Genomic DNA, 22,806 nt, shown 5'->3' with positions numbered 1-22,806 from the left:
CAGCATAACAAAATTCATAAGGGAAAGACTACAAGTTTAACAAAACTAAATCTAGCAATCCTAGTCAATCCTATTCATGCTCTTTAACTTTTCCCTTTCCCTTGAATTTCTGCTGGCTTCCTGATGCTTCCCTTGATTGGTGAGTTCTTTGAGCTTGTTCTTTCTCCCCCGTTTTGCCACCATCAGCAGGAGGAGGAATGAAGGTGTCGTCAATGGCAGCATGAGTTAAGCGTTTAGAGAATGCCTTAAGCCTGCGCGTGCTTTCATTAATGCCATCAAAAACAGGAACACCCTCATCCAAGACAGAACGTGGAATCCTGATAGCCGTGGCACTGAGCATACTCAGGATATATGCTTGAGACTTTCCAACCCAGTGTATACTGTCAGTGAGCATGGCAAAGGCTTGATGAAACATCTTTAGCAAAGATGTGTCAAAATACTGACGTTGAGCATTTGAGTGGCGCACGTGGTTGAAAGTAACTCGAGAGTACTTCAGAATTTCATTCGTCTTGAGCTGGTCAGTTTCCATCTCTTCCTTACTCAAATTGAGTAAATGGACAGCCTCACTGATTTGCTCAATGGAGCATTGGGAGGAGGAAGAGAGTTGCTCATTTGTTCTGGCTTGCTCAGTGTGAAGCTGGTTGAAGAGTTGATGAACTTCAGCAGAAGTTGCATACATTATGTTCGCAGCTGACAGTTGATGAAGTTGACCCTATAGAGAGTTTATGTGATTGACCATTGTCAGCTGGAGTTCTTCCAGCTTTGTTATTGATTCATGTCTGGGCTGTTGAGACTGAAGTGAAGTCATGACACTCAGAAGATCCTTAAGACCTTTGATTTCTGTGAGAAGCTGAGTGACAGACGAAAGCTGAGTTGGCTCAACAGGAACTGACCCAGCGGCATCGATATTTGTTTGATGGAGGTCCTGGAGCAAAGCTTGAGCTGAGTCAATAATTCTTCGACCAGACTCAGAGGCATTCAGATACGAGAAGGATCCGTCATTATTTGGCTCAGTTGCCGGAGTATGAGTAGAACCGGATTGTGGAGGTGTTTGGTTCTGCTCAATATTAGAAGTGCCAGCATGATCAGCGGCTGGTCTTGAGTTGAGAGTTCCAGTAGAAGTTGACTGGATTATATTCTGCACTTGTATTTGTGGAAGAGGATGATCGGCAGAATGTGTTACTTGCTCAGAGTCAGGCTGAAGCTGACTGGATTTAGGAAGCTGAGTAAGTTTAGTATTGACCTGAGCAGGTAATTCCTTAGCTTGCTCATCATGTTGAGGAGCAGGAACTTCGAGCACTTACTCGGGATCATCTTGGTTTAGAGAAGCAGTTGTTGGGGTTTAGTGTCCTATAGAAAATTGTTCTAGGATACGAACTTAATCTAAATGAAGTGTTCTTTATATCGTTTGTTTTAATGAGATATGTTTTCATAACTATATAAAGGCAATCCCTTTAAGAACTAAATAAAGTCTAATAAAAGGAAATCCGTAAGTTTGTTTAAAGTGATTATAAAGTGTTCATACAAGCATGAAGTGAGACGAAACTTTATAATAAACTAATAAACTTAAAACCACCACAAGTCAAGTAATATGTTCAGGATTGACATATCACTGTTGAGACTTGCATGTAACAATGTCTTCTGTCCTGACAGAAAGCTGATCTCACAAGCTTTATATATACAGATATCTGGACAGTTACGTGGATCCAATGAAAAGAAGTTCATTAGGATTGGGGACCCGACTTGAGATAACAGGATGGGTAGATTCATCCTTGTCACATGTTCATCTCAGGTATTAATAGGTATAAGTAATCCTTAGACTCAAAGGAATGTTAATTAGTAATTCTGGATTACGGAATGTGATGCTTTGATCCTGTTGTAACACGATCCTTAACAGAGATGACTCTGGGGTGTGAACAGCAGACGTTGGGTATCACAGGAAGTAATTGCAGGATAGTTATACATTGGATTGAGCATTTATCACTCCCGATAAATGGGAGATATGTCCATGGATCTCTTGTGGAAGACTTGACTCTAAATCCTTGCAAGGTGATAGATTAAGATTGAAATGCATATTTCTCTTAACCTATCTAATTGGAGTTGACTCATCCTGTACAAGTAAAACGAACGTCTTGCTATATGTGACTTGACATTATCCATAGTCATAAGATTCAGTTCAAGGATGTAGTTGATAAAGGATCGAATTATACTGTAACTAATACGGAAAGGTCAACGACAGAATCAACTTGTCTTCTTATAGCTCTGGGGAAATGATTACGGACTTGCTAATCACATACTTTGTACATCATTCCATTATGCAAAGATTAGATATAATTCTTTGAAAATTAATTTAATAGTTGCATACGGCTAGAAGCGATAAGAACCTAATGGGTCACACATAAGACTTGGAACCCAAAAGAGAGACAGATGTTAATTAATTGACGGAAGCCCAACTGAGCCTAATAAGGCCCAATTATTAAGGGGGGGCGATTTTTATGTATATTAGATACATAAATAATTAATTTGATTTTATCAATTCTAATTAGATTGGGATTATGAATTAAATTAATTAAAGGATAAATAAGTTAGGAGTTTTAATTAGATTATATTACTCCCATTATTATCCAATAAGGTTATTATTATTATCTTTTATATTTAGATATATTAATAGATAATAATTAAGAATTCTATTCCGAATTAAATTCTTATTCAGTAACCTAATTCTATCTAACTAGAGATTAGATACAAGAGATTATAAATACTCCCCTACATGGTATTTTCGAAATACCCTAAGGCAAATCAAGAGAGAGAATTTCGACCCCCCCTGTTCGAAGACGAGATTATCTATCGCTTCCTTCCGTTCAATTGATTTTCATCTCTTTCTCTTTATCCTCGATCTTGTGTTGATTAATTAGAGACAATCAACTTTGGTTGTTATAAACGGTTGATTCTAACTTGACCTTCAATTGTTTTTGTTTTGTGCTCGGGAACTCGAACTAAGAGTTGTGGGCACTTCGTTTGTAACGGTAGATAGAACTTCTGAAAGGTACTTCTTTTATCCCTCTTTATATGAAATAACGATTAACAGATCTTGGGGTTAATGGAAATAGGTTAAAATTTTTATATTTCCGCTGCTATACGTTAGCCTATTTTCCAACAGTGGTATCAGAGCCTGCGTTAAATCCGTTATTTCATATATGAAAATTTAGAAGTTTTTCAATCAGGTTGAATAAATATTTATAGTTAGGTTAATTAACAAAACTGTTTTGATTAATTAGTTCTAAAGATAAATAAGTTTTAATTAATTGTTAATTAAAATAGATTATGCATATGTTCCTAATAATTTTGGTTGATAATCATTATAACAAAATCTATTAGTTTTATAGTTAGATTGATAAAATCAGTTTTATTTATTCTAAAGATAAAACGGAAAATCTATAATAGGTTCTTTTATTTTCTGAAAATCGTTTTGAAACCGTTTTAAAAACTGATATATATATATATATATATACATATTTTAAAAAAAAGGACAGCAGCTCGGGTCGCCCCTCGCGGCGCGACCCGGCTGCTGTCGCACGGTTGCTGCCCCACGGCAGCAACCGCGCGGCGGCTGGCTGCCGCTGCCGCAAGGCAGCGGCGGGCCAGACGGGCCCGACCCGAGACCCACTTGTTTTAAAACCGTTTTAAAATCAGTTTTAAATGTATTTGTATATGTATATATATGTTTCAGAAATTAATAGTTTTCTGTTTTGATTATCGAATGAAAATTTATTTAAAAGTTTGTTTTACCTATTTGTAAATCAAAAGTATTAAATGAATTGAAATCAAAATAATTGGGACATGCATAATTAAGTTTTGTATAGTTGTCTTAATCTAAAAGGTTAATATAGAAGATACGAAACTGTTAGAAGTAAAATTGGATGAAAGTAAATTTGATCAGTTAATGTGATTAACCTAAATATTACATAAAATACTTATGTAATCAACCAATTAAATTTATTTAATTGAGTCTATGCATGTTTGGAGTTATGGACATATTTGGACCCTCTTTTAGTCTTTTGGCGTTTTTGAAATAGGGTCTGCGAGTCTTGTCTTTCTACTATCTATTGTAATTTCTCCTCTCATCTAATTCCCCTCAATTTAATTGAAGTTTTCTTTAGTAGTATAGAAATTAATATGTAATTTCAAGGCGCCATGGAGAAGACGGAGGACCTAAAGAGAAATATGTAATAGTTAGTATTTCCCTAGGTTTGGCCTTTTATTCCATCTCTGGCTCGACGGAATAATTTAGATGATATGTCCATAACGCCAATGTATGTGTCTGATGTATGCTAAAGCAAATCAAGACTAAGTTAGATTATGAGACTTAAAATAAAATCCCTCATTAAAAGTTACGTAAATAAGCAAGTTATTAAAATCGGTTGCCCCTCCCTAATATTATAATTCAGCCAGCAGTACTGGGGGCCTTTGGGTTGTTGAGCAAACTCAAGCTCGGGGTCTTATGGTAACACCTGAATTATCGAAAATCATTTTTTCATGAATATGGGGTAATACTTAAATTAGATTATGATAATTGGATGAGCAAACTCATGTTGTCATAAACTAATGGGCAATATGGTTGGGATTAATATGAATAGCGTATTAGTTACTAATGTGGTTAGTAACCCAATAACCTAGGAATCACATTAAAGATGTGATTGATTACATGAATCTACCTAACGAATGAGACTAGCTTGTTGAGCAAACTCAAGACGAAATCTCAAGAGTTAGGATCCTAGCTCACTAAAGGATTTGTGAAATTCTTCGAATTAATATGGAGGGCTATTAATTTGGCAAAATAGTGGGAGCAATCTAAAATAAACTAAAAGGCCTATAATTTTAGATTGATATATTTTAAAGCAAATGAATAACGTACGTTTACTCTTTCTCACTCTCGGGTTATACTATAACACTCTTAAAATCATGACTAAAACCAATCTGTAAAACATTCTTACCGATAACAAATTGAACGGTTCAAACTTCACCGACTGGTTTCGTAACCTCAAAATCGTTTTGAAGTTCGATAAGATAGGGTATGTACTTGATACAACGATACCCCCTATCCCAGCTGATGATGCTCCCATCGAAGAAATTGATGCTTACCAGAAGCACAAAGCTGATGACGATCATACGGGATGCATCATACTTGCATCGATGACACCGGAATTGCAAAGGCAACATGAGGAAATGGATGCCTATTCCATCATCATGCACCTTAAGGAGCTGTTTGGGAAACAGACTAGGTACGAACGCTACGAGATATCCAAGTTGTTATATCGTTGCAGGATGCAAGAGGGCACATCTGTGATGACACATTGCGTCAAGATGATTGGCTATATTACCAAACTTTCTAGTATTGGATTCGCGATGGATAACGAGCTAAGCATAGACTTAATTCTTCAATCCCTCCCAGAGAGTTATTCACAGTTCATCATGAACTACCAGATGAATGACTTGCAAACCTCTCTTGAAGAGCTTGCAAATATGCTCAAGTCAGTTGAGCCCAATATGAAGAAAGACAAGGCAATACTGGCTCTTGTCATAGAGGGATCAAAGAAGAGGAAGGGGAATTTTCCCAATCCTAAATATCCCAAGAAAGGCAATGGAGCCATGCCCACTAGAGCTAAGGGAAAGGAAGTGAAGAATCCCAAAGGAGAGTGTCACTTCTGTGGTAAAGACGGGCATTGGAGAAGGAACTGCAAGGAGTACATAGCCTCCCTCAAGAAGGGAAAAGGCGGTGCTTCAACATCTGGTATGTTTTATATTGAAATAAATACAGTTTCACAGTCTGAATCTTGGGTACTTGATACCGGATGTGGATCTCATATTTGTACAAATATGCAGGAACTAAAACAGACTAAGGAACCGAAGAAAGGAAGCATAAACTTGTGAGTAGGAAATGTAGCAAGAGTTGCCGCCCTCGCCATTGGAGATTATGCTTTAAATTTTCCCTCTAAGCTTGTAATAGAATTAGGGAACTGTTTGTATGTTCCAGAAATGTCTCGTAACATTATTTCTATTAGCCGTCTTGTTGACGACGGTTTTCATATTTCAATAAAAGACAAACATTGCGATTTCTATAGAGATGGGATTTTCTATTTTTCAGGAATATCACAAAATGGGATTTATGTGTTAGATGACAAGATTTCTGTTTTTTCAATTGATACAAAAAGACATAAGCCAGATAATTCAATTTATTGGTTAAAACATATCTATATTAAACATTTTGAATTCTAACAACAATAATTCATCATAATTTTACCAAATACTAATTATCAATCAGCTAATAACAAAAAATGCCCTAAATCTTAGGTAGGTTTATTAATATTTCTTATTAGAAAATTAAATAAATTATTATAGGGTTAATTACAAAAAATGGGTTAAATGGGAGGCTCATTTACATATTTAACCCATTTACTCAACCTACTACATATTTAGACTAATTTTGTGTGACTTTCCCATAATACCCTCAATATTTACGCGCGTCTCGCCCCGTCCCGTCTGACTTCGCATATTCCATACTATGCAAAGCCTGCGAAGCTAATGTTTGGGTTTACTTACTGAATTTAATTAGCATATGCGAAGCCTGCGAAGCTAATGTTTGGTTTACTTGATGAATTTCATTAGCATATGCGAAGTCTGCGAAGCTAAAGTTTGGTTTACTTGATGAATTTAATTCGCATATGCGAAGCCTGGATGTGTTTTGTAGCTAATTCGCGAAGTGGTATATAACAAAAAAATGGCAAACAACAACGGATTCTAACATTAAAATCATAACATTATCAAAATTTACAACAAGATTGCCACAATAAACTCCTAACAAAGCACTTCAAAGTGAACCTAACTAATCCGGTACTAATTTTGAAGCGGATGAGTAATCTTGGTGTGCACCATGAGACACATCCATCCCAAAAGGTCTGGACTTCCATTTCTCATCCCAAAAGGTCTGGACTTCTGTCCAGACCTTTTGGGATGAGAAATGGAAGTCCAGACGTTTTGGGATGAGAAATGGAAGTCTAGACCTTTTGGGATGGATATGTCCCATGGTGCACACCAAGATTGGCACAATCTCTCCTAACCAACCATTTTAGGAGTGAATGTGCCAATCTTGAGGGAAATTTCTCCCTGTACAGGAAGGAAAGTTATCTCCCCTGCATCCGAGGATGCCGCCTTCTAGAAAGGGATGTTATGTAATCAACCACCTTCAGAAAAAATTAATCGTGTTAGGTAGGGAAAAAGACGATTTTGGCTTCGCGAAATGAGGATTAGTGAAGCATGCAAATGTAAATGTGCAGGGAAAGAGGTGATTTTACTTCGCTAATCGATATTTTCGTGAGGTTTGCGAGGTCTGAAACGTGAGGATCTACGTCGCATATCGATGCTTTCGCGAAGTCTGCGAGACAAATCATGAACTTTTCTACTCGCAGATTTCACGAACTAATAGATTCGCGAAATAGATCCACACGTTTCAGGCTCTTTCTCTTCGTAGATCTTCACGAAATCATCGATTCACGAAGTAGATCATCACGTAATGAGATTCCTTAGGATTAGATTGATATCTAGCACAATAACATACTGAGAACTGGATGTCCGGCCTACTAGCAGTTAAGTAGAGTAGAGAACCAATCATACCTCGGTACAATCTGCTGTCTACTGACTTACCATTTTCATCAGCGCAGAGGACAATGTCAGTGCCCATAGGGGTAGATATTGACTTGCAATTCTCAAGTTCATACTTCTTCAATATCTCCTTGGCATACTTAGTTTGACTGATGAAGATGCCATTTTTCCCTTGTTTGATTTGAAGTCCAAGGAAGAAGTTGAGTTCTCCCATCATTGACATTTCAAACTCAGTCTGCATCTGCTTACTAAATTCCTTGCACATTGACTCGTTAGTGGCACCAAAAATAATGTCATCAACATATATCTGAGCCAGTAGGGTATCTTTACCCTTCCTCTTAATAAATAAGGTTGTATCAGCTTTACCTCTGACATAATTTCTAGTCAGCAGGAAACTGGTCAGCCTCTTATACCAAGCACGTGGTGCTTGCTTGAGACCATACAGAGCCTTTTTTAGTTTATAAACGTGGTTTAGGAACTTAGGATCCTCAAACCCTGGAGACTGATTAACATAGACTTCCTCGTTTATAACTCCATTAAGGAATGCACTCTTAACATCCATTTGAAACAATTTAAAGTTCATGTAACTTGCATATGCACATAAAATTCTTATAGCCTCTAGCCTTACCATTGGGGCGAAGGTCTCACCGTAGTCAATACCTTCTTGCTGACTGTAGCCCTGAGCTACAAGTCTTGCTTTGTTCCTGACCACATTCCCTTGTTCATCCAACTTGTTGCGGAAGGCCCATTTTGTTCCTATGGTCTTCTGGCTTCTTGGTTTTGGCACTAAGTCCCATACTTCATTTCTTCTGAACTGATCAAGTTCTTCTTGCATTTCATTCATCCAGAACTTATCGTACTCAGCTTCAGCGAAGTTCTTTGGTTCCTGAATTGAGATGAATGCTACGTTGCTGAGATATCTCCTGAGTTGATTTCTTGTCATCAGGGTGTTTTCAGCAGCATCAAGAATGGCACTTTCTGAGTGTCCTCTTGGTATTCTGATCTCTTTTGGAAGAGTGATGTCTTGAGCTGGTTGTGTTTCAACAATCTCTGCAGGTGTAGATTGGTCAGTGAAAACAATTTGAGTTTCGCTTTTACCTTTGGTCAGCCCTTGAGGTAGTGACTCAGCAGCTGTTTCTTGGTCAGCGGGTGCTGAGTATGGATCATCCTCAGTCAGGTGCTTGTCTTTTCCTGCAGAGTTAGTTTCATCGAACTCAACGTGTACTGACTCTTCTAAGACCTGAGTTCGTTTATTGAAAACTCTGTATGCTTTGCTGTTTGTTGAGTAGCCTAAAAAGATAGCTTCATCAGCTTTTGAATCAAACTTAGCTAGGTTGTCTTTGGTATTTAAAATAAAACATTTACAGCCGAAGGCACGAAAGTATCCAATGTTGGGCTTTCGTCCTTTCCAAAGTTCGTAGGGGGTCTTCTTTAATATGGGTCTAACTAGAGCCCTATTAAGTATGTAGCACGCTGTGTTGACAGCTTCTCCCCAAAAGTACTTTGGAAGCCTATGCTCACTCAGCATTGTCCTGGCTATTCCAACCAAGGTTCCGTTTTTCCTTTCAACAACCCCATTTTGTTGAGGCGTTCTAGGAGTAGAAAAATTATGGTCAATGCCGTTGGCTTCATAGAATTCAACAAACTGTTGGTTCTTGAATTCTCCACCATTATCACTTCGGATGTGAGCTAACTTAAGGTCTTTATCATTTTCAAGTTTTCTTACTAAAGTTGAAAATGTCTCAAAGGTTTCATCCTTGCTACTCAGCAAGATGATCCAAGTGTACCGAGAAAAGTCATCTACAATGACCAAGGAAAATCTTCTACCACCCAAGCTCATCGGCTGGACTAGACCGAAGAGATCCAAGTGTAGCAACTCTAATGGATGCTTAGTTGAGACAATGTTTTTACTATGAAAAGATTGTTTGGTTTGTTTTCCAGCTTGACAAGCGTGGCATAATTGATCTTTTTCGAACTTAAGTTCTGGCAGTCCCTCAACTAATTGCTTTCTTGCTAATTTGGCCAAGAGGTCCATGCTTACATGACCAAGTCTCCTGTGGCATAGCCAGGAATTTTCTTCCTTTGACACTAAGCATACAGTTTTTGAAAATTTCTTTTCTAAGGCCTTGTTTGATAACACATTTAATGACTTAAATTAAAATATTAAGCACTTATTTAATTTAAATGCGTTTGATAATAATTATTTCTCCACCATTTAAATTAGTAAATTAAGTTAAAAAACACTTATTTTGGTAAGTCAAAATATTTAATTTAACATTTTAAGTTAAACATTATCAACTAATATTTTTATAATAATTATATCACTTAATATTTCCGGCACTTATAATATTCAGCACTTAAAATTCAGTACTTATTTTTTCAGCACTTAATTTTCAGTTTTATCAAACAGCACCTAAGTTCAGCATAAAGACATTATCAATACGAGGGGCAGTTAAAATCAACTCATTTGTTTTACCCTCGAATATTTTACATCCAGTGTCATCAAATATAACTTTTCTCCCATTGTCACATAGTTGAGCTACGCTGAGTAAGTTATATTTGAGTCCGCTGACGAGGGAGACTGACTCAATAGTAGGATTACCACCAACGGTTCCTGACCCTACTATCTTACCCTTTTTGTTGCCTCCGAAACTTACACTTCCACCTCGTTTACGCACAAATGTGATGAACTGAGTTTCATCACCAGTCATATGCCTCGAGCATGCGCTATCAATGTACCACATCTTTGACTTCTCAGCACACCTCAGGCTTACCTGCAATATAGCTAGTTATCTTTAGGTACCCAAGTCTTTTTGGGTCCTTGTTTGTTAGGCTCGGCAGGTAAAGCATCATATTTAATCTTATGACGACACACTTGGACAGTGTGTCCATTTTTCCCACAGAAGTCACAGCTGACCTTCTGTTTAGGATATCTCACTGACTGGTCAGCATCCCAGTGCTGAGCATGCCAGCACACCTTTGTGGTGTGTCCTTTCTTCCCACAGAAGTCACACTGGACATTCCGCTGATGATTCCATCTCTGCTGACTAGTACTTCGGTACTGATGTTCAGAGGAATATTTCTTTTATTCGGAACCTTGAGTTGGTTCTGAATAGATGTGACGTCCTTTTTCAGTTTCTTGGAATCTGATTGGACCTCAGAGACAAACTTTTGCATAATTTCTACGTTGCTATGCAAAGTTGAGTTGTCTTGGAGAAGATATCGAAGGTCACTCAGTTTGACCTCCTCAATCTCGTCACATCGCTTGCTGAGTGCTCTAACCTTCTTGTTACACTTTTTGACAAGTGTGTAGAGATCACTCGGGGCATTAATCATTTCATTTCTGAGCAAGGGTAGTGATATTACCTCAGTTGAGTGTGCCTCATCGTCAGATGCAACGGAGGGGTCAGCATGCTCAGAAACACAAGGCTCAGCAAGCTCATCTGCCATGAAGCAGATCTTTGCTGACTTAGTGGCATCGTCTCCTGATGATGATGACTCATCACTATCACTCCAGGTTGCCACCATTGCCTTCTTGTTGTTCTTCTTTTCCTTTCTCAAGGTAGGACAGCTTGATTTGATATGGCCAGTTTGATGACATTCAAAGCATGTGATTGGCTTTGAGTTGTCCTTCTTGTACTTGCTGTCGCTGGACTCAGCTTTATACTTATCAAACTTCTTGTAAGGCTTCTTTGAATACTTGTCATTCTTTCTGAACAACCTTTTCATTTTTCTAGTGAACATGGTCATCTCTTCATCGTCTGTTGAGCTCCCGTCAGTGGAGTCAGCTTTCATGACAAGAGACTTTTGCTTCTTGTCTTCAGACTTCTCCTTCACCTCAAAGTTCTTCATTGAGATCTCATGGGTCAGCAGCGAGCCAATGAGTTCATCATACTTGTAGGTGGTTAAGTCTTGAGCTTCCTCAACAGCAGTTTTCTTGGCTTGCCAGCTTTTAGGAAGACTCCTCAGTATCTTCTTGACTTGCTCTTCCTCAGTAAAGATCTTGCCAAGTCTCTTGATCTCGTTGATAATGTTTGTGAACCTTGAGTTCATCTCAGAGATTCCTTCATCATCATTCATTTCAAACAGCTCGTACAACCTCATGTGCTGGTTCACCTTGGACTCCTTAACTTTGTTGGTTCCTTCGTAGGTGATCTCCAGTTTCTTCCAGATCTCCTGCGCTGACTCACAACCTAAAATTTTGTTGTACTCTGCAGCATCTAACGCACAGTGAAGCATGTTTATAGCCGAAGCATGATTTTGTAGCTTCTTGAGATCATCTTCTGTCCACTTAGTCTCAGCTTTAACAACCGTTTGGCCGTCAATAGTTTCAACAGGAACAAATTGGCCTTGGACTATAGAAAGCCATGCACTCATATTTGTTGCCTGAATGAAATTTTTTATTCTGTTCTTCCAAAAGGTATAGTTAGACCCGAAGAACAGAGGAGGCCAAGTAATGGACAGTCCCTCAGGTAAAATCTGAGTTGTCTGATTTCCTGGGAGGAGATGAGTGTTGTTCTCAGCCATTGTGGGGATCAGCTCAAGATAGTTATATCTTGCTCAGTGAGCTGTTAAGCTCTGATACCACTTGTTGGTCCCTTATAACGTGACAAGGTTAGTTCCAAGGGGGGCATAGGAACTATTTAAAAAATTTGTCCGTTAAGGCTGACTTCTTTTCTTAAGAAAAGGTTTACACAGCGGCGCTAAGTAGTTTTAAGACACAAGCTTAGTCAACTTGTGACTAAGTCTGTTTCTTTCCTTGAGTCAGGAGATAGCACTTAGAGTCTATTCCTGAACTCAACTTCTTAGTGCACTCAACTCAGCGTGAGTTCGTTACTTAGTCAGTTTTATAGTAAGCAATATATAAAGGAGTTTAAGGGTTAGAAATATGTTACTCAGCAGACATATCCTGGTTCGGCCTCTCCGCCTACGTCCAGTCCCCGGAACGCGTTCCGAGCTTTTTGAATTCTCTACTGAGCTCTTTAAAGGTAGAGCACGAAACCTTTTACAATAGAAGCTGAGTATACAAGAGTACCTTCCTCTATACCTCTACTCACTCCTATAACTACCACTGAGTACTATAACCGAGTACTCAGCCTCTCCTTTCTATTCTTCTAGAAATGATAAAGTGTTTGTCCTAAACAACAATTGCTAAGACACTTTAGATGATTGAAATCACTCTAGACTTTTACACAATGATTGGAAATTGGTGTAAGATTTTGCTTTGCTTTTCTCACAGAACTTCAAGTATGAATTTGGACAGCGTTTCGACTAATTGAAGATCTGCATCGAATGAAGCAAATGAGAGGCCTTTATATAGTGACACTTCAAGCACCGGTAATTTCGAATTTTGAAATGACCGTTGGAGGCAAACGGCTTCCTGTCGTTGTCACTCAGTACGTGCTCAGTGTCGTTGGCCAATGAGATTCTTGCATCTTCTGTCTACGGCAGTGCTCAGCAGCTTTTCGTCAGATAAACAGAATGTTTCGACATTTACGGCAAAGTCTTCCAAACAGCTTCCTGCGCCTTCTGAACTTTACCTAAAGTAGAAATACTTTGTCTAGAAATTGATTCTGATCTGCCGCTGACCTGACTGTATTGTCGCTTAACTCAGCAGCTTCCTCTTGAAGCTTTTGTTAGAAGTCTTCTCGATCCTTCTTCATGTTGAGTCGTCGTTTCACTTGATACGACAGCGTTTTATCTTCTTGGGCCGTGAGGTCTTGATGTGTTGACTTGGGCTTGACTTTCACTTATGAGCCTTTATACTTTTTATCTTAATGTCTTATAAATCAATAAACTCAACATTGAACAAACACATTAGTGTGAATAAATCAAAGCATTTAAATTTAATATGTTAGAATATTTTTTATCAATTACTTAAATAATTTTGTCAAATCAAAATTATGTGAAAAGGTGTTTCAACAATAGCCACTATAAATAGATAACTTATATGATCCATATGAGATATGTAAAAACAACATTTATTGATATTCTTATTGTCTTCAACCTCTCATCCACCATTGCTAACTTAAGCATCGAAGTGGGTTTGTCAGATATCAGCCCTTCTCTGACCTACTGCTATTCTCATTTCAGGTGATCAATGAAGGTTCCAGAAAATACATCAGATTACACAACATCATATAATTTATTTATTGGATATATATTTTTTTAATTTTTTTTGTGAGAAAAAGTTCAGGAGGAAGGGGTATTCCAGTGTAGCGTAAAAAAGTTTTAAAGTCACGTAAAGATTTACGAGAACACTTACATATCACTCTATTCAGTTGCGTTCACATGGACCCTGATGATCACGTAAATTTGGTCATTCACCGTTAGATCTAGACGGATTAAATATAAGTCTTAGGATGTTTTGAATCTCTACCTTAAGATTTTAATCCGTCTAGATCTAACGATGAATGATCAAATTTACGTGGTCATCAGGGTACATGTGAACGCAACTGCCACTCTATTTATGGGACTCTAATAATGGCAACATATTCATATCCACGTGGAGATGCCAAATGGTGGATTCCTTACCATTGATCTCACCCTTATACATTTATTTTAAATGTTTTGTATCATACATGTATTAATATTTAATATTAAAAAATAGATATAATAATCAATGTATATTAATTCTACATCATCAGAAATTTAAACATTGCATATTGATAGGTTGAATATACATACTAAAATTGAGTATCACATAAATTAATATTAATTAAGATAATATATATAATTAAAAATGAAATAAAATCCCTTGAAGAATAAACAATAATAATTTGACACATTACATTTTAAAACAAACACATAAACAACTACACAAATAATTAAAATATTAATAGTAATGGTGTGTACCCTTAGAGTGGAGGAGATGCTCTTATTAGTGATGCAACATCATTTTCTTTAATTCATTTGTTAAAATAGATGCATCAATTAAACATCGTGTCATTATCACATTTCATATATATTTTTTCATGTCTCTTATTTATTTTTATTTTTTATCTTTTCACAAATCACAAGCATTCATAGTTTTTTTTTTTTTTTTTTTTTTTTTTTTTTTGATGTATAGTGAGTATGATAGAATTCAATAATTCTCCTAGAGCAATAAATCTGATTATTCAATTGGTGTAATATTAAATTCTTAATATTAGTATCTAAACCTAGCAATTAACAAACTCTTTTTTTTCATTCAGATTTTGAAAATTTCTTCCGTTCCGGAAAATAAACTCATTGTTTATTTTATTTTGCTTTTTATTGATTGAATAATTTTTTATATATATATTATAGTAGATTCAATAGTTTCTTCTTTATTTGTAGTTTTTTTTTTATTTTTCTCTCTTCTCTTTATATGTGGTTGTGGTATGTCACCTTATATATATGTGTCTTATAAGAGTTCTCTATCTATTATCACATAGATTTGGTTGATTGAAAGATCACGAAATTATTTTTGGAAGAAAAAAAAACTATAAAGTTGATTATGGACGGAGTGTGTTTCTCATCGTTGTGCCAAAAAACAGTTTCAAAACACTGTTTCCTATTACTCTATCTATCATGATCTATAATATTGAAGATGCAGATTCAAACTTCTCTAATATACTTTTGGATTATAAAGTTTTAATTATTTATATCATGAATGAAGCAATTATCGTTCTTCTAAAAAATATTACTTTATCAATCTTTTTTTTTTAACCCAAAAAATGCAATTCATATATAAATGGGATTTACATCCTCAAAAATAGCGTTAGATAGCCAATCCTGCACAACAGAAGATAAAAAAAATCGCTAGCATTAGAATATGTTTGTCTAGCTACCAAGTGAGCAGCCCTATTCGCTAACTGACTAACAAACGATACTGAGAAAATAGGATTATACTTAAGGATAACTCGACAATCATGGATGAGCGTTCCGAATTCTGAGATATCCTTTTTGTTGGAAAGAATTGCATCAATAACAAACTTGGCATCTGATTCAAATTCGACATGTGTATAGCGCATAGAAGCAAGCTAGATCATGCTCGTGCGTAAAGCTAATGCCTCGACCACCTTAGGTTTTCTAATACTAGCAATGCAACTGCTGCTACAGAACAGAAAGGTACTTGTGTCATCTCTGATCACTGCTCCCATCCCGCAACTACCAGCTTCCTTGAAAATAGCACCGTCGACATTACACTTCACTGACCCCCCCTTTCCGGCGGCTTCCATTTTAACTTTTCTCGAGCCTGAAAAAGATCTCTGTTTGCTCGGTTTTGTTCAGATCTAGATGGCCTTGTGTCTACAGCTACTGTTGCGGAAGACGGACCAGGCACCGTGGCTGCTGTCATAGGTGGCGACGCTGCTTCATCCGGAGGTTCATGCAATGTGGTTGCCGTAGGCGGGACAGATGGTGCGCTGGCTCCTTGGTGACCTCGATGTCTGCTATCCGACGGGGTTTCAGGATTTCCCCTTGGCTTATTCTTTGAATTCTGCTGGTAAAAAATATTACTTTTAATAAATATCAATTTTTTAATTAAAAAAATATTACTTTTGAAGTATATTAAAAGAATTCGAATATGTGTAGTTTTTTTTTTTGATGGAGAATGTGTGTAGTTTTAACTGTTTTTTAATTCTATTGATATTATTAAAAGCAATATCATTTCACCAAGTGAAATAATGTAGTTTTGAGCATGTAATAATAAAATAAAAATATCCTAAAAGAAAGAGAGAAAGAATGAGATTATTATCATTCTTTGCCAAAAAAAAATTTATTACGGTTCTGTACTTAGATTCTCGTTGCAAAAACGTTAAGAATGAACAAAAAGTTCGTACCAACAAAACAACTTAATATTATGATTTATCTCAATCATCAAACTGAAAAGGTGAAGAGAACGACAAACTTACTTCTACCGACTAAATTACCACCATGTGTAAAAAAATAAAAGTGATACCTAGACGACGTATGATATTTTTCCTAAAATTATAAAAACTAAAGCAATATATATATATATATATTAATTAAGTTAATAATCTAATTAAGTTCTTTCATTAGGCGATGATTTGGCAACTGGTCAATAGATTCATCATTATCTTTTTCGGTGTAAATTTTTATGGATATTGACTAAAATGACTTATTAAAGTCAATTATAAATTATTTTTATTTTGTTAAATACAAAATAAAATTTTATGAATTGTGATTAAACATTATCTAAATTTTAATAAACGTCTATGTTTTTAACCTCGTTAATTTTCCCTTAACTACTATATATAATTAAGGATTAACTGATGCGGAGCATTTCTTCAAGGGTTCGAGCCGCGTCAAAAGGAATCGGCGAATCAAGCAAGATACGAGGCGATCAGGCGCGCGGGGAAAATGGGTTAGATTTGGCCCCACACGGCGTGTGACATGTCCTACACACCTGCTCAAAAGGGAGCTGGGCGAGTGGCTCCATTTTTTGCGACAATGGGTTTTGTTCTGCGATGGCAAATTCACTTTCAGTGATGGAATATTGATTTTTAGCGATGACGAATCAGCTTTTCAGTCCAAGAAGAAGACACACAAGGCTAGGGGACAAGGGGACAAAGGCTGCCACAATTACTTACATCTCTTAATTACAATTATGTTATTTTGATCTTATTGTTTGTCCTTTTATTTTCATTTCCTAAATCTCATTTTGACATTTCATTCCTACTTTACCCTCTATCACTCCTTATTATTTATAACCCTAGTTAGATTTTTTTAGTCTTTTGCATTTCATTTGATGAGCTATATAAGCTCCTTTATTTATAAGGATATGCAACTTTTTATTAATAGAAATTATCATCTTCTTCATTGAAACTTTGTTAAGGTTAACAATAGGGAATGTCTATTTCCTACGGTTTTAGTCCGTAAAACCCGGGATTAACTCTTTTTATTTTAGCTAGAGAAAAACTATCTTTGTGGGTTTAAGATTAAAATCCTCAAACCCGAAACCGATCTGTACCCTTAACAATTTTTGGAGTAAATGATATATATGAGGTATTAATTAATTTGCTTTATTTTGAAAAAATAATATGTAAGCACAGCAAGTGCATGGATGGTTTAATTGTAGGTGGTAAGATTGCGTCAATAATAGTATTTTAATAAGACGTAAAGACTTAAAAGAATCATCTTCAAGCTAATCTTTTTATATTTGGTGTCCGTTAAATGCGTAATGAGACGTTAAAGCATATATTAGGTACCATAAATATACATTTTCAAAATCAAACAAATCAATAGTAAATAAATAATTTTGCTTGTAAAATAATATATGTCAAACAAAAAATTAAAGTTGAAAAGTAAATTGACACTTTCACATATCCTTGGTTAGTCCGTAGGATTTGCACAATAAAAAAAAATGTCAATTTCGTGTGTTGTTTATTGCAATTTTTGTCTTTAAAATCAGAAATTTGTGTACTAACTAAACCACTTGGCTTTATTTCAGAAGCCTTCCTCAAATTGAATATATAAAATTGATTTATCGTTAGGCCGGTAAGACAAGGAAAATTGACCATTTCTCATTTGTTCCCAATCTATATAAACTATTTATTTTTGTCGGTGTTGATTTCATGGAATCATGGTCTATTTAAAACACAGTGGTACCATTTCTGTATTTCCAATTTAACTTAATTAACCATATATATTATGAATTCCTTTTCAGGAAAAGGCATCATTTAATTGTTGTTTATTACAGTTGAAGGTATAATTAATTATAAATGAATCATTATTATGACCAAATTTCACAAGATTGGAACAATTTATTCCAAAGAAACAAATAATCTAATTGGTGTCCTAAATCTAGCATGAATAATACTAAATCACCCAAAAATATCAAGTTTCTTAATCTTGATTTACCTTAAAAAGACAATTTTATATTAACTTTGGATTTAAGAAATAATTTTGAAGTTTGTGACAATGAATATAAAAAGAGGCAGGTAGGCTTTCAGTTTCTTTCAGTTGTTAGTACAACAAAATGCAATAGAATTAGTGTATACATTAAATTATTTTGTACATAAAATTAAAATTAAAGGGTGAATTTGCAGCCTTTTACAGTTTTTATAGTGGGCGACTATATACCGCACTAAAATTCCGGTTCACCGCCCTGTATTGACCTTTTTACCCTTTTCATTATTTCAAATATAAGTTTTGAAAATTCCAAATCCTCTCAACTTATTTTCCATTCTAAAAAAAACCGACCAAAAACGAGATGGCACAAAGAGGTGGCATCGGCAAATGATACATGGGTATTACGGTAAGTATTTTCATAAAAAAAATTATCAAAATCGTGAGTAATCGGGCCGAAATTCGGGATTAAAATCCCAGAATTTGGCCTAGGCGGGCGACACGCTCCATCTCCACCTACGGTGGAACGCATGAACTATGCGTTCCACCGTAGGTGGAGATGGAGCGTGTCGAGCGATCCACCCTATGGTGGATCGCACGGCGCACGCGCTCCACCGTAAGGTGGAACGCGCGGCGCATGCGCTCCACCATGGGGTGGGTCGCTCGTCGTACGCGTTCCACTTAAGGTGGAACGCGTACAACGCATGCGCTCCACCTTATGGTGGAGCGCATGCGCCACCCGTTTGGCCTAAGGGCCAAACGTTTGCGGTGCACTGGTCGGCCCTAAGGCCGACTGGTGCGCCGCACCCGTTTGGACCATAGGGCAGGTGGTGTAAACCACCCGCCTAGGCCAAAAAGGGGCAAATTTTGAATTTTTTTTTAAAAAAATTGCACGGACCGGGCGTAGGCAGACCCGAACGTATAGAAAAAAAAATTATGTTAAATTGAATATACCTTATAAATAAATAATATTACAGGATCAGGAGGGAGCTGACCCTAGACGCACGTCTTCACGTCCTGTTACTGCATCTGCTCGACGGGACCGGGAGGAGCAGCATCGGTTCATGGCGGACGCCCGGAGGGAACATGCTGCACAGGCGGAGCGTGCTGAGGGACGGGATGAGGCGGCTGATATAGACATGGATGGGGATGCTTCTATGCATCGTCCTAGTGCTGATACTATCCCCATAGATCGTGGCGTTGTGACGAGGGGTCGAGACGGACGATTTTCTTCTACCGCAGCATCTTCTTCTGGTAAGAGAAATTAAAAAATGTGTTTATTTGTATTTGTGTTAATCGTGATTATTGAAAAATATACTAAAAAATTAATGTAAACTGTTTGCTGTAATTTCAGGTAGCAGCAAGCGATCGAGAAGTGTAGAGGATGACTGGGTTGTGAAGGACCCCGTCCCCGGGGGTCCATTTGATGGTGCTGTGATCCCGAGCTTTTTGGGACATATTGCATGTGCTATATATGCCGGTCAGGATAGGGGCGTCCTTAGGTGTCATACCAGATCAGGGTATTGCACGAAGCTGAGATTATGGTATAGTGGTTCTTCCCGGACGATTCAGTCGCATATCGAGTCATCTGGCTTGTTCCATTTACCTGGTATTATGCACAGTCACATAGATGCTGCTCTGATCACGGCATTTGTAGAGCGGTGGCAGCCAGACACGTCATCATTTCACATGCCATTTGGCGAGATGACCATTTTGATGCATGATGTGTGGGAGATATTGCGCATCCCCGTAGATGGTGCCATGGTGACTGCTGATGCGACTGTTGATGAGCTTAAGGAGTGCGTGATGGATTTGTTTAGGGTGACTCGGGTTCAGTTAGATGCCCGTCATTATGCTTCTGGTGGTATACGAGCCGCTTCCATCATGGAGCACTATAGAGGTGATCGGATTCCTGAGACCCAGGCTATAGCTTGGACGTGGCTGATGCTCGGTTCCACCTTGTTCGTAGATAAGAGTGGTGACCGCATCCGACCTTCTTGTCTGTTAGAGGTGCAGGACTCGGCGGCTGGAGCCGTTGGACTTTCTTGGGGATCAGCTGCACTAGCATATCTATACCGTCATCTTGGTATTGCTACCAGAGGAGATTGCGGGCAGATGACGGGTTGTATGACATTGCTCCAGTCCTGGATTTATGAGTATTTTCCTTGCTTCAGGCCACATCGAAAGGTAGTTATAGTTGACCCGGATCTTCCTAGGGCTTCGTTGTGGCCATCTATATCGATGGAGAAGAGCGATGAGCGGCTGAGAGCATTTCGTGCCCGGCTTGATGTGTTGACAGCAGATGAGGTATACTTGCTTTATAATTATAAATACTGTTCAATTAAAACAAATTTGTGTATTACTTGTATGTGTTAATGTAATTTTATACATCTGTAGGTCATGTGGATGCCGTATGGCCCTGATGCCATTACTGAGACCCCGAGGACTCTATATTCTGGATGGATACGGTATCGGGATGTGATCGAGCCGTACATGCCGGGGCGATGCCTTCGACAGCTTGGACATGTGCAGACCATTCCTAGACCGATATTGCAGCCTTCTAAGGCTGTTCGCCCGTGGACCAGTTTGAAGTATCGTGTAGAGGTGCCAGCTGTGATGGTGTAGGGTATTTGGGACTCTTTTCCCCAGTCGTCCATCCTTATACTGTCTGTATTCACTCCAGCACATACTCCATCAGATTGTGAGGATCAGTACATGCATTGGTACACCCGTCACTCACACCCTCATCTACTTCCGGAGATTGTTGCACCCGGACCGGCTGTTTATACTCGCTCAAACAGTGAGATTGTAAGTTATTTTTGGTTTTTCTTTACTGGTCTAGTAATGTGAAATGATATTTACTGAAATGTGAAATGATATTAACCTTGTTTTTTGTTCCTTACTTTTTTACAGTGGGTTAGTCGATTATCTGGCTGGGGTGAAACTGTGTTGGATCACATGAGTCATCTGGACGAGGATGCTGCGATTGTATATAGGCAGTCGTTAGAGGAGATTATGGATGCTTGGTATTTGGCCAAGTGAGTTATGACTGTATTTTGAAGTATTTTAGTACTATTTTGACTGAATTTGGTGGATTGATATTTTAGTACTTTTTTGTGGTATGTTTTGTTATTATTGCAAATTTAAGAATACATTAGAACGACATAAACGGCATAAACTGTAAAAATACATTACAACGACATAAACTGAAAAAAGACATTACAACGACATAAACCGGAAAAAAAAAGACATTAGTCACTATCTTCTTCGTACACCTGAATGTTTGGTGAAGATGTCGCTGGTACACCTGACTGTATTGCAAGGTATATCTCTTTCTCCTCTGCAATATTCGTCTCATATTCCACAGGAAAAATGTTCCATGGAGCATTTCCTCTATTTCTTGGCCAAGCTCGTCCTGGCAGGTAATCGTTCTTTGAAGCGCTGATACTCTGTAGTACTCGAACCTCTAATTTATAGCGATCCCAATTTTTCACGATCGAGTAAGGATAAGTTCGATGAACCTCATGAGAAATTTCAGACTCTGTCCATCTTAAAAAGATGATGGAGTTGAAAATTTTTTTAGGGATGATTCCCCTCTGATTATCACGCAATAGTCTGGCGAACATAGCTTTCCAGTCATCAATAGGCATAAACCACTTCATAAATGTTTGAATATGACTAGGAATATTTCCTTCATTCAAATTGTTCAACCATTCCTCTAGAGCAAATTCAAAAGGCATGTAATACATATAACATAAGAACCACAGCATGTGTAGTGAGTATATTGGAAACTCACCAGCAGACGGAAGCTTGAAGCAAAACATAAATGGAAATTCAGGATGGAACATTGTTGGACTCACAAATGTCTCTCCATATACACGGATTGCGTAGTATTGGTAATCAAGCATCTTCGTCGTGCAATCAGACTTATTCAAAGTTGAAACTATGCTTTTCTCGGGAGGAAAATTAGGGAACTTGTTGGTAAAATCAGATGAAGCCATTTATGTTTGAGAGTTTTCGTTGATCGTAATGTAAAGAGTAAATGTGGATAACTGAAGTAGCAACATTGTTTAATTTTATAGATGGAGAATATAGACGTTGGAATATAGACGTTGGAATATAGCCGTTGGAATACCACATGTTCGAATATATTAATCAGAATTGATCAGAATTCACCTGTAACATTACAGAACCACACATAATTGATCAGAATTCACCTGTAACATTACAGAACCACACAAAATTCATCACAATTCACCTGTAACATTACAGAACCACACATAATTGATCACAATTCACCTGTAACATTACAGA

The sequence above is a fragment of the Euphorbia lathyris genome, chromosome 2 (genome assembly GCF_963576675.1).
Source record: "Euphorbia lathyris chromosome 2, ddEupLath1.1, whole genome shotgun sequence".
Taxonomy (NCBI): Eukaryota; Viridiplantae; Streptophyta; class Magnoliopsida; order Malpighiales; family Euphorbiaceae; genus Euphorbia; species Euphorbia lathyris.
Note: the sequence above shows the minus strand (reverse complement) of the source record.